Source organism: Pelodiscus sinensis, unplaced genomic scaffold (assembly GCF_049634645.1).
Source record: "Pelodiscus sinensis isolate JC-2024 unplaced genomic scaffold, ASM4963464v1 ctg132, whole genome shotgun sequence".
Lineage (NCBI taxonomy): Eukaryota > Metazoa > Chordata > Testudines > Trionychidae > Pelodiscus > Pelodiscus sinensis.
Window position 1 is genome coordinate 31,580 of NW_027465841.1, and position 13,416 is coordinate 44,995.

General features: G+C 51.0%; 1 long non-coding RNA gene across 1 annotated transcript; it reads right to left on the reverse strand.

Moving 5' to 3' along the window:
• Nucleotides 1-1,082: 1,082 nt before the first annotated feature.
• On the reverse strand, nucleotides 1,083-10,897 carry LOC142823580 (uncharacterized). The gene is made up of 7 exons (XR_012898751.1): nucleotides 10,763-10,897; nucleotides 9,183-10,466; nucleotides 7,090-7,234; nucleotides 3,625-3,885; nucleotides 3,096-3,217; nucleotides 2,369-2,522; nucleotides 1,083-1,842 (listed from the first exon to the last, which is right to left on the reverse strand). It is a non-coding gene; the product is annotated as an uncharacterized LOC142823580 (long non-coding RNA).
• Nucleotides 10,898-13,416: the final 2,519 nt, after the last annotated feature.

Here is a 13,416-nt window from a genome sequence, read left to right on the forward strand (position 1 = left end):
CTCATACCTGTACCGCAGCCTGCAGGCTGGGTCATTCTTTCTGGAGTGAAACTATGCAGTTGGGGATGTGCAGATACCTACGTGCATTGTGGCTGACACGGCGAACCCCCTTATGACCTGGCTCATGAAGCCATTCACTGGACACCTGGATGCGAGCAGGGACCTCTTTAACTCTCACCTGAATCGGGCTCGCTTGGAGGTGGAGTGCTCCTTTGGCCGTCTGAAGGGCAGGTTTATATGTCTTCTCGCTCGGCTGGACATGGGGGAACACAACATCCCCGATGTGGTTGCTGCATGCTGTGTGCTGCACAACCTAGTGGAGAGAAAAGAGGAAGCCTTCCTCCCAGCATGAGGCTGCTGTGGAGGGGAGGCACTTTGAGCAGCCCCGGACAGCTGCCATCCGGCAAGCCCTCCAGCTGGGATTGCGCATTCGGGAAGCCCTGAGGGAGCGATTCTCCCAAGGAGCCCAATGAGTTTCCCCAGGGCCTTCCAAATGTGGGATTGCCCCATGCCTCCAGTGCCTTCCCACCCCCATCCAAAGCCCCTCCCAGCCCCACATTCACACTGAGAACAGAGACAGGCTGTGACAGACCAGGCCAGGTCTGGGCACAGCTGACGTCATCTGCTCTGGGCAAATTGCTCAAACTAGGGGCTCCTTACAGTCCCCAGACTGGTGACCTTCCCAAACAGGCCACAAACCAGTCCCAAAAATAAATTGTTTGTTAAAGTAAAGTGCTTCCCTTACTGACTCTCACAGATGGCAAGGGGAATGTCAACCTGGAAGGGAGGAGGGAGGCTCAGGGCTGAGGGTGCCACCTGGATGACGAACCCCTGCCACCTTGGCTGCGGACGCTGGCTTGGAGATGGCTGCACGTGCGGGCTGCGGCTGGGCAGGAGGTGCGGCTGTACCTGAGTCTGGGATGGCACCGGGTGAAGGGGGGGCAGGGGGGTGAGGGGAGGGGTGGGGGAGCTGGTGGGGGGGGGAGGGCAGGCTGAGCAGGAGGAGCAGGAACAGACACAGGACCGGGGAAGGCCATGGCCTCCCGGATAGCAGTGCAAATAGCAGTGCGCTGTGTTGGGGAAATCTCGCTCCCCTGGGGTACAGAGTCCCCAGAAAGGTCCGAGGCTGGAGGTCAAAGCAGTGAGGCAGGAGAGAAATCCAAAAGGAAAATTTTATTATGCATGCAGGCTGACAGCTACCAGAGTGAGAGCAGCAGCAGCCCTGAGAGAGAGTTTCCGGGATCCTTTATACAGTATGTTCAGACAGTTTAGTTGTTGATTGTTTTCTTTAACATATGAAAGTCTCAGCAGAAGTACTCTGAGACGTTTCTGTTCACACCAGGTGTGCTAGAAGTAAGTTTTACAGAACAAAGGCACATGAGAACCTGAGTGAGGAGTCTACAAGGCAAACTGTGACAAAGATAAGAGTTTACATAACAATTTGTGACAGACTAGGAGTCTCGTGAAGTTGAGATAGGCATTGTAAGGATCTTGATTAGAGTTAAGATGATTTCTCTCTGTTACAGGGAGAGAGGCCTGGAAAACTTTTAACCCTTACAGCAGTTTTCTCTTAGAGAGTTTTGATTTCCTGCACAGTCCCTCCTTAGACACAATTGGAGTTATTTGATTTTTTCCCACAGCTGCTGCACAAACTCGTCCAGCAAGCGACTGCGCCGCTCTGTCTCTGCCTCCATCCTCTGATTACATGTCTCCTGCATCCCTTGCAGGGCCGAGATGTGCTGGCGCACCAGGTCCAAATACGTGCGCCAGTGCCGATGGGTTCCCTGCAGCTGTCTGGGAGGTGGGAGAGGTGTGGCCCCCCCACCCTCCTGGACAGCTGGGCTGGATGTGGAGGACAAGAGAGAAAAGTCATCAGTCATGCATTCTCACACTTTCCCTGAGAGACAGCATGCCCTCCTCAGCAGTCAGTGCCTGTCCTCTAGGATCAGCGGATGCTCATGTGGTCTCAGCAAGGAGTGGTATGCCCTGAGCAGCAGCCACGGCCTCCCTGAAGCCCAGACAGTGTGCAGGCCACCATCCTGCCCCCCTCCCCCCACCCCATGGCCAAGCAACACAGACAAGTGCCAGGCCACAGTTGGGGTTCCCGCAGGTTGCTAAGAAGCCTGAAGCTGTGTGGCAATTCCCAGGGTCCCAAACCCCTGCCTGTACCTGGCATCAGTGTCTGTAGGAGCAGGTGGTTCCTCGCATCCACGCGGGTGCAGGGGTAGGACAGCCCTCCCTGAGGTCAGTCTTGTGTGTGCCCCCCTCCCCCCCAGGATGTGATCAGCATGACATGTCACAGTACTGCACCATCCGCTTTGCTCCCGCCTCCCCTGCCCTGTGTGTGTTGGACCTTCACAGCACTCACCTGATGTTCCCTCCCCGGTGCCCAAAGTTGTCTGGGCAGGAACAATAGAGATGAAAGATATGGCAGGAGTGTCCACCAGGGCTTCTACCCAGAGGCCTTTATTTTCGACAAAAAATCTTCCCCGCGTCCACACTTCCCTTTTTTGGACAGATCTCTGTCAAAAATAGTGTTATTCCTCATAAAACGTAAAATGAGATTTACTGCTGTCAACAAAACTGCCGCATTCTGTTGATTTACTGTCGACAGAACGCGGCGGATGTCTAGACGCAGGTAAAGATTTTTTGAACAATCCCTGTAGTCTAGACACACCCCGAGTGTCAGAGTTGCTGCATTACAGAATTGTGCATGCATTGCCAAAAGTGACCATCGAGTGTCAATGCTCTGTTGCGGCATTTTTACACTAGGCAGTTAGGAGTTATGAAATAACAGACTAATGACTCCTGTTTGTGATGAGGAATAACCCGCATGTAGAAATTGTTATTTTGAAATGTCTTCAATATATATGCTCAGCTGTTCTTATTTAGAAATAACTACTCCCCAGAGTCATTCAAAGTAATTACTCCCCAGTGCTTCCTGAGACTCTAAATCAATGTAGTACATCAACATTAGGGGAGCCTGACTCAGACTAATTTCAAGGCTTCCCTGTAGTTTGGATGTTCTATTTCAAAGTAGTTAGCTTATTCTGACATAAGTGTGTAGCGTAGACATTATTCAAAATAACTTATACCTTGAATCTTTTAAACTGCCAAACTCATTGCACTAGCTGGCTTCCAGCCCTAGTGATGGGCTCAAGGCTTTAGTCTCTGCCACAAGTCAGCCATTCTTTCATGAATCCAATGCCACTGAGAACTGAAAAGAGAATGAGAGGAGACTTGTAAACTCGACCACCACTACTGGTCAAAACACAGACATAAACATGTGCATCACCTAACTGCTGGTCACTGGAGACCCCTTCTTTATTCCTCTCCAGCCTATCCAGGTCCTAAAATGCTCATAATTTATAAGAAACTATGACCATCTCCACTTCACCACACCCTCAGTCCACTATACCCACACCCTGCCCAGAATACTCTGGTCCTCTGAGGGACGTGATGATTGAGCAAGCAACTGGAGAACAATGTGATGATGTCCAGTGATTACACGGACAGATGCTCTGTAGTTTGTCGTCCCTCCCTCCCTCCACATCGCTGTATTTGAAGGGCAGCGACCCGCGTGCAGCTACTTACAGACAGGAAAGGACAATCCCAGACAATTACCAGCCACGGGCAGAGCTCTGCCTTCCCCAGGATCTGTCCCATAGAAATCACAAGCATCTCTCTGCTCGCAAGGAGGCACCTCGCTGCACAGACACTGGCTGAAGATAATTTCACAAAACATACACCAGCTCCTACACCGTCACAAGAGACCTCCACAGCTCCACTGTCAATAGGAACAACAGGTGACTCAGACTCACTTCAGGCAGATGCCCCTCATCTAGCTGGATCTCCAGAGTGGCTCCGATTGCCTACAGCAGGCCTCTGCAAGAACAGCAAATAACCCATGGAAGAAGTATCACTGCCAAAAATGCTACAGCTGCATGAGACCGTCCAGTACCTGCCTCCCTCTCCAACCCTTTCTACAACACGGCTGTTCCGCTACAAGATACGGACTGAACACTGATGGGTCAGTTGGCTGTAGCTCCCCGCTGACATCAGGATTATGCCAAGACACCCGCTCATCTTCCATGCGCTCGACTCCAAGCCAGTAAAAATGGAAACACACCTCACATGCCGCTTCCTCTCTTTTTTCTGTTGTGTTGGCTAACACGGATTCATATGCCCTTGTGTTGCCCAAACGTCCAGTTTTGTGAGACCCCTTTTTAACTCATTCCTACCAGCTTTGGATTAGGGATGTTAAAGACGAGTCTATCCCCAAAAGCAAATGCTTATGGGATAGTTGTCTGTTGACTAGTCAGCTAGTCGATTCCCCACACCTTGCTGCCTCTCTGAGATAGAAAGCGGGGGCGGGGGGGAAGGAGTACTTCAAAGTGGCAGCACTGCATGGCTGAGCTAGGGATCAGCTGTGCAGCAGCTGCCCCTTTGAAAAGCCACCTCCACGCGTTTAAAGGGTCAGCCATGGAACCCGGGGTCAGCTGAGAACTCCCCAGCTGATCCCCAGCTCTGCGTGGCATTTCCCCAGCTGGCCCCAGGTTCCACACGGCATGACCTGGGGCTCCTTATGGCATGCAGCACGGCATGGAGCCTGGGGTCAGTGGGGGACTTAGAGTCCCCAGCTGAACCCAAGCTCTATTACTTTGAAATGCACAACAGTCCCTGCTGGACTCTTGTACTTTTCAAAGGAGGAATGGGGAAGTGCCTATCGACTTTGATTTAGTCACTATTTATCCCTTTAGTCTCTCCTTTTTCAAGAACATTTGTGAGACGTTTAATAGCAGTGGTCCAAATGCAGATCCCAAAAGCATAACGCTCATTCCTACTCTCCCCGTCATAGCCACCAGGCTGCTGGTCAGTCCTCGTGGTTAAGGGGTTATCCTAGCCAGATATTTGGTCAGCCAATAACAATGCAGGTAGGGATTTCAAACTGGGAACAAAGGAATTTTTAACTTTTTCCTCCTCTGTCTGAGGCAGAGTGGGTTCTTCCAGGTAACAGGGAGCTGCGAGGCTGTCTCGCTCTCTCTAAGAAAAGTCTTTTCACAATATGTAAGTAGGGCAAAGTTTAATTAATCTATCAGGTTTTTAATTGTTTTATGGTTTGGGAATTTCAAATTGATGTTAAAAGTGGGGTTTTTTTTCTCTTTTGTAATAAAGCTTTCTAACCCACAGAATTGTCTCTGGCTACATCTAGACTGGCATGATTTTCCGGAAATGGTTTTAACGGAAAAGTTTTCCGTTAAAAGCATTTTCGGAAAAGAGCATCTAGATTGGCACGGACGCTTTTCCGCAAAAGCATTTTTTGCGGAAAAGCATCCGTGCCAATCTAGACGTGCTTTTCCGCAAAAAAGCCCTGATCGCCATTTTCGCGATTGGGGCTTTTTTGCGGAAAACAAAACTGAGCTGTCTATACTGGCCCTTTTGCGCAAAAGGACTTTTGCCCGAATGGGAGCAGCATAGTTTTCCGCAAGAACACTAACAATCTTACATGAGATCATCAGTGCTTTTCCGAAAAATCAAGCGGCCAGTGTAGACAGCTGGCAAGTTATTCCGGAAAAGCGGCTGATTTTCCGGAATAAGTGGCCAGTATAGACACAGCCTCTGAGTATACAAATTGGTGGCCCTTACCATCTAGCTACCTTAACTATACTTGCAACAGTAGTATTGTTTTGATAATAAAAAGTTTGTTTTCTTTTCTAATTAACCTGCTATAGGTTTATTTTGGTGTCCTAGTTTTATCTGTAAGCTCTCTGTCTGACTGGCTGGGAGTCAGCTAGCACAGACTGCAGCTTGTTTTTCTCTTTTCTTTTTCAAGCTTTGAGGGGAAAAAGAGCTTGAGGTACCCCTGAGGTTTTAGGGAGGAGGTTTCCCAACTGATCTCATCCCTAGTTTTCTTGGACTACTTGGGTGATGGCAGTGGATATTCCCTAAAATTTGGGTTTTAGGATTTTGGGGGGAAGTTTTTGTACCAAAGCCTGGAGAGATCAGGTTTTGGGGTACTTTTGCGGGCCCCTGCTCCTGCATTTGTTGTGCCAGAGTGGGTTACCCCCCCCCATCTTTTAAGGGGAGTACCCAGCAATGTTTTTATGAGGATCTAACAATACTTCAACTGCTTGAATGTCCGTCCATTTGTTATAAAGAACGAGAGGGGCGGGGTGATTTAAGCATAATAAAGTCCATGCCCCAAAGGCAAAGCCGCATCAGCTCAAACTCTGTTGCATTTAAGAACTGCCTCTGGAGTTAGGACATGGGCTTTAAGCACACCTCATGTATGAAATCCAGGGTTTCAAACTCAGGAGGGGGGCTACTGCCCTCCTACCCCATTTCTCTACCCAATTCTACACCCATAGGACCAAGGGCACCTACCCCCCTCAAACAATGGTGCCCTTGGCCTAATGAGTGGAGAAAGGGCAGGGTTAGGAGTGCACATTGCCATGGGCTGGGGGTGTTAAAAGGAAGAGAAAGGAGGGGTTGAGGGAGCCACTGGATGGACAGGTAGACTGGAAGGATCAAGAGCGTGTTGGGCTGTGGGCCGTTAAGGAGGAAGAGGAGGGTGGGTGAGGGGGTCCTTATCTGTTGAAAGATGAATGGGGAGAAGGTAGGGTGAGGGTTGAGGTGAGCTGGGAAGGTGGCTGTGACGGACCGGGCCAGGTCTTGGCACAGCTGACGGCGTCCGCTCAGGGCGAATTGCTCAAAACTCGGGGCTCCTTACAGCCCCAGACTGGAAGCCTTGCCCAAATAGGCCATAAACCGGTCACACTGAGTGCTTTAGCTGCCAATCTGGCCAGCCAGAAGCCTCACGAGCAAAACCCCTCAAACACCCCAGCTCTCCCTGTGCCACAATTAGCCCCGGGCCTGCACACAGGTGAGGGGGTTGTAGAATCCAATCTCACCTTCCCTGAACGGGTCTTTCCGGTCCCAAAGAACCAGCCACAAATCCCCGGTCACTTTACACTCTGGATCTTACCCACAAGATCACGCTGGGCCAATCCTTTAGAATCTGAAATCTAAAGGTTTATTAATAGAAGAAAGAAAAGCATGAGAGTAAGGTTGTTAAGGAGAATACATTACATGCACCAGTCACCGAGTTCTCGATGCAGGCTCTCAGCAGAGATGTTATAACTGCTATCTTAAAGGTCTCTGGTGTTCATCCTATGTCAGGACGGGTCAGCAATCCTCCTCGGCTCTCTGTTCCTTGCAAGGCTGCATCTAGGATCTGTAGCAGAATTGAAGACAAGATGGAGTCCGCCTCATGGCACTTGTATATCTCCCCGGTACCTTCCAAGTGGACCAGGTCACATGGTCGAATGACTTAGCTGTTTCATATGTCAGCAGCCATTTTGCCCTGGCTGGGTTGCATGTTCCCAGACACAGTCCTCAGGTGTGTATTGGGCACCTTGAGAGCCATTATCCCTGGACCAGTGCTAATTAGCATACTCATTCAACGGACAATCCTCCTTTACAACAGGCAGTGCAGGCCAATATCAGCACATACTCCATATTCATAACTCCACACACAGATATCATACAAGTACATGAGTAGCATATACAGAATCAGTAGAACATGACTTTCATTTGACATCTCGCATGGCCCCCTTTGTATAGACTTTGGGGCAAACACCTCCCCCCAATTGGTGCAGCAGTGATCTAGCTGCTCCCCTTAAAATCCACTAATGTGACACCCAGAGAAAAGACCAGAGCCTCTGCTTTCCTCTTCCTTTTAGGCCACTCCCTACCACCCACTGCTCGGACTTAAGGACAAAAGCAATTGTGTAACTGTTTAACTTCAAAAATATCTCACCAAATGTAGTGATTGGGCAACAAAATAGCAAATGAAATTTGATGTGGATAAGTATAAAGTAACGCACATTGGAAAAAATAACCCCAACTATACATACCATATGATGAGGGCTAATTTAGCTACAACTAATCAGGAAAGATATCTTGGAGTTATCGTGGATAGTTCTCTGAAAATGCAGTATGCGGTCAAAAAAGCAAATAGGATGCTAGTAATTATTAAAAAAGGGATAGAAAATAAGATGAAGAATATCTTAATGCCCCTATATAAAACTTCTGTACACAGTGTTCAAGATGTGGGCGTACTATATGTGGTCTCCTCACCTCAAAAAAGATACTGTACTTTGGCATTAGAAAAGGTTCAGAAAAGGGCAACTAAAATGAAGTATAAAACTATGGTACGCCATATCTTCAGTACTGTGTACAGATGTGGTCTCCTCACCTCAAAAAAGATATTTTGGCCTTGGAAAGGGTTCAGAAAAGGGCAACTACAATGATTAGGGGTTTGGAACCGGTCCCATATGAAGAGAGGCTAAACAGACTAGGACTTTTCAGCTTAGAAAAGAGGAGACTGAGGGGAATATGACAGAGGTCTATAAAATCATGAGTGGTGTGGAGAAGGTGAATATAGAAAAGTTCTTTACTTGTTCCCATAATATAAGAACTAGAGGACACCAAATGAAATTAATGGGTAGCAGGCTTAAACCTAATGAAAGAAAGTTCTTCACACAGCGCACAGTCAACCTGTGGAACTCCTTGCCAGAGGATGCTGTGAAGGCTAGGACTATAACAGAGTTTTAAAAAAAACTAGATAAATTCATGGAGGTTACGTCCATAAAAGGCTATTAGCCTGGGGGAAGGAAGAAATGGTGCCCCTGGCCTCTGTTTGTCAAAGGCTGGAGATGGATGGCAGGAGACAAATTGCTTGATCATTGTCTTCGGTCCACCCCCTCTGGGGCACCTGGCACTGGCCACTGTTGGCAGACAGGCTACTGGGCTAGATGGCCTTTTGGTCTGACCCAGTATAGCCATTCTTATGTTCTTATCAGTATCAGAAGTGCACCGATGGATACGGAGCACGTAGCTCCGCGGGATCTGGTGCTTCTGGGGCGATGACTTAAAAGCCAGCTCCCCACGCGCACAGGCTCTCACCTCCCCCCAGCCCTTGCTGACTCTGTATTAGAGACAGCAAGGGGGAGGGAAGCGTGTGTAGTTGTCAGGATTAACCGATAAGCCCAGGCTTATCAGTTAATCGTATACACGACTATACGCTAATATCCCATTCACCGACTGTCACTGTTAGCATTTCTGTAACGGAGTAAGTGCATGCAGGGAGCAGGTACGCCTTGAGAGGCCTCCAAGCTTACCCAGTACATGGAGAGACCTTTTCTCAAAGGCCCAGCTTCTGATGGGTTTGGTCCTCCTTCTGGGATGTCACCGGATGTGCTGGGATTTCACTGAGACTACTTGCTCCACTAGCCTTGCCTGCCTCTCCCTGTTTTGCTGACTTAGGCTCTCTGGCCTCTGGGAGCCCACGCAGGTTGGGACGCACCAAGTGTAGAAACACAGAGTCTGCAAACAGCTCTATACGGTAAGGCTTAGCTAGAAAATCGTCCAGCACTCATTTGCAGTTCCCCTCCGGAAAGTACACCCAAAATAATATTATCTGACGCGGGAGAGAAATCACTACAATGCAAGCTCATACGTTTGCCCATCCCCTCAATGAGGAGTAACATACGCACAACTTCTCCCACTCCCCTCCTGCTGTTAGAAATTACACAAACTACATTTGTTTTATTAAAATCTAGCTTTTACAGTTGAGAGATTGCTGTTGTTTATCAAAACAAAATAAAGCACGCATACCGTGTATGGGTGTAGGCATGGATGGAGGAAGGGCAGCGTTAGGAGTGCTGGTTGCCATGGGATGTGGGTGTACAAAGGAAGAGAAGGGGGGTGGGACCAAATGGATTGGAGCATGGATTGGAAGGGTCTGGAGTGTGGGATGGCATGGGATGGGGGCTTGTTGAGGAGGAAGAGGAGAGTGGTTGAGGGAGTCCTTACATGCGGAAGGAGGGCTGCGGGGAAGGTAGTGATGGGGGTCACATGGCAGGCGGGATGGGAGTGTGGGGGGAGAGACTGTGGGTTGGGAAGGGAAGAAACGGGGCTGAAGGGTCCTATAGATAGGGGAAAGGTAGGGATAGGGATAGAGTGTGGGATGGGGAGTGTTCTAGGGAGGAAAAAGAGGGGATGATGGAAACATGAATGGAGGGATGCTCTGGGGGTGCAGGTTGCTCTCAGTCTGTGGAGAGAAGAAGGGAAACTGAGGGACACCAGGAATAGGTGGTATGGGATAGGGAAGAGCACTGGTGGGGGTGCACGTTTTGTGAGGGGGAAGTTGAAATGTACTGCGGGAGTGGAACCTCCATTCGGACTCGCTGTCTAAGCAAACGTGACTTCCCTTCCTAGACCCGAGTGGGCCGTAAGCCGAGAGATTTCCAGACCCGACACTTATCTCCCTGTCAGCGATGGCTGCTCCGCTCCCAGCCGGACGGTTCTCGCCTCGCTTCGACCAAGCTCCCGAACTCGCTGTTCTCGTTTCCGTTCCATCCTCAGACGGGAGGACACCGGGAGGGTTAACTTCTTATCGCTCGCTACCGAACACAGCAGAGGGGAAAAAACAAACAACTTAGCTTTTTAGTCCGCAAGGACGTGGCATAGCTTCTCCTCTCACCATCGCACCGCAGCCTCCCACCATCGGCCACCCCCTACCACTGCCACTCCAGGAACGCAGAGAGAACGGAGGCCTTGAATATCTATCCACGCTCTGTTGAACCGCCTACTGCCCCTTCACCAGTCCCCAAGCCACCAGGCTCCGTACCCCAGCAGGAAGCTCTCTGCCTCAGAAGAAACATACTGCCAGGACGCTTGAAGATTTCAAAGCACGCACCTCTTACTCACACAGAACCATGGGAAGGCCGAACGCTGAGGACCCTTCACTTGTTCCGAGAATCACGTCCAGGCAGCTCAAGTCCATCTCGGATGGAATCTTCTCAGCCCACGGCCCCGCACTGATTACTCTGCAAGGGTGGCCGAAAAAGCCCAGCGTGAGCTCTCGCTCACTAAGGTCTGTGGCTGCGGGAATTCTTGCCTTTAGCCCCATGGTCACCAACCAATAGATCACGATCTACCGGTAGATGTTGAGGCTCTAAGAGTAGCTCTTCAGCCCTCTCTGAACTGCGTGCGTGCACAGTACATTTACATTAGATTTCCTCATTTGAGGAGCAGCTACTCACCGAGCAACAACACAGGTGAGTAGCTGCAAGGAATGGTGGGAGTTGGGAGGCCTGGAGGGCTGAAACACCCCAGCCAGCTGACTGTGGCTTTCAGCAGAAAGACGCTGCCCCACGCTCCAGCTGATTGGCGGCTTCTCCTCTGCCCCTGCCCACGTGGAGCTTGGTGCACCCTGGCTGAGCGCCATGACCAGCTCTCCGGGCAGCCGCTTCTCTTCACTCCAGCCTGGCTGCCCTGCGGTCAGTCCGGAGGGAGCGCGGGTCGGAGGCTTCCCTCCGTGGCTGGTGTAGGGAACTCCCTGCCCCCAACCTTGTTTCCTCTCCTCTGCCCCAAACCTGTCCCCCGCGCTCCTGGCCCCGTTCCCTCTCCCTTGCCCCCCCCCCCACCCCGCTGTCTAACCCTTCCCCAGTCTGCAGAAACTTGTCCCACCGCACCCTGCCCCCCCTGCAGGAACCGGTTCCCTCTGGCATCTTGTCTCCTACTGCAGAAACCTGTCCCGGCACCCTGCCCCCTCTCCTCTGCCCCCACTGGCACCCTGTTCCCTGTCCCAGAACCCACTAGCACCCCTCCCCAGTATTGTGTCCCCTGCTCCCAAAGAACTTTTCTATGCGTCAGTGACCCCTGACTCAAGGCAGGTTCCCTGCCATTCTCATAAATAAAGACAATGCAGAAACTTTTTGTGCTTAACATAGTATTTTATTTAAAAATGGAGCTTGGCCAACAAACCCCCAATTGGGGCCAAGCCCCCATCTGGCCACAACCACTCCTGCATTCCCCCTTCCCCAGACCCTAGATCTGAGCCTATCAAACACTGGAACCCCCTGCCCTGAGCCCTTCACATACCCCAACCTAAATTCCTGCATTCTCACATCCAGAAGCCTGTGACTTGCTTAGTATCCCAACACCGCCCAGCCTGGAGCCCCCGTCCCCTTCTCCACCTCCTCCTCCATCCAGATTTCCACCCAGAGCTTGCGCCTCTCACCCCTTCCCACACCCAAATCCCTCATTCCCACCGCAGAGACTACACATCCTGTCTCAATCGAGCTGGGGTCCGGCTAGACTGCAGGAGTTTTTCAGGATTCTGGAGATATCTCAGAAAAACTCTTCTGCATCCAGGGTTGCGTTTGTTCTTCAGCTTTTTTAGTGGAAGAGCAATCAGGCTCTTTCGGTCAGCCCTATATTCCTCTTTCCCCAAGGAATAAGGTGGCTTCCAGAAGAAGGGGTTTTTTTTCTGACATTTGGTCCAGTCTAGACAGGCCAAATGTTGGAAAAACCTCATTCTACAGAAGAATTGTTTTTTTAAAGAAAAGTAGCAGTATAAGGATTGGGGACAGCAAGTGATGGAGAGGAGGAGAATAGAGAGAGCGGGGCTTCAAGGAAGGGGCAGGGCAGTAAATCTTGGCTTGGTCTGTCATTTAAAAGTGATCTTGGGTGTAAAAAGGTTGGAGACCACTGCTTTAGACTCCCCCCCCTCCCGCCCCTCTGTATCGGGTCCATTACAACAATACTGAATCAGTCTGCCATGACGCACCACTGGTCTCCCGTGCTCTCCCTTGCGCGACTGGCGTACCTGCACAATTCCCCTTAGCTCCTGGGCCCTTAACCCGTGGAGATGCTCACCTGGAATGCCTGTACGTATCCTGTACAGGAACACGGCAGAAGCAGAGCAAGGACAAAGACACAGACAGAAACAGACAGACAGAACATACTGGCCAATATGAGAGAGCAACAAGAGAGAAACACATGAGAGGCAGTTTGCGTGGGAGGGGAGGGGTTGAATACACTTGGTGGTCAGGGAAGGGGGTGCAGGTTGAGGAGGGGGTGTTGAATGGACTGGGGGTGGGGAAGGGAGTGCAGGTTAGGCAGGGGGTCTTGTATGGACTGGGGGGTGGGGGAAGAGGGTTGCAGGTTGGGCAGGGGGTGTAGAATGGACTGGGAGGTGGGGGAAGAGGGTTGCAGATTGGGCAGGAGGTGCAGAATGGACTGGGGGTCAGGAAGGGGGTGCAGGTTGGGCTGGGAGTGTGGAATGCACTGAGGTGGGAGAAGGGGGTGCAGGTCGGGCAGGGGGTGCAGAATGGACTGGGGGTGGGGAAAGGGGTGCAGTTGGGCAGGGGGTGCAGAATGGACTGGTGGTGGGGAAGGGGGTGCAGGTTGGGCTGGGAGTGTGGAATGCACTGAGGTGGGAGAAGGGGGTGCAGGTCGGGCAGAGGGTGCAGAAGGGACTGGGGGTGGGGAAAGGGGTGCAGATAGGGCAGGGGGTGCAGAATGGAGTGGGAGGTGGGGAAAGGGGTGCAGATTGGGCGGGGGGTG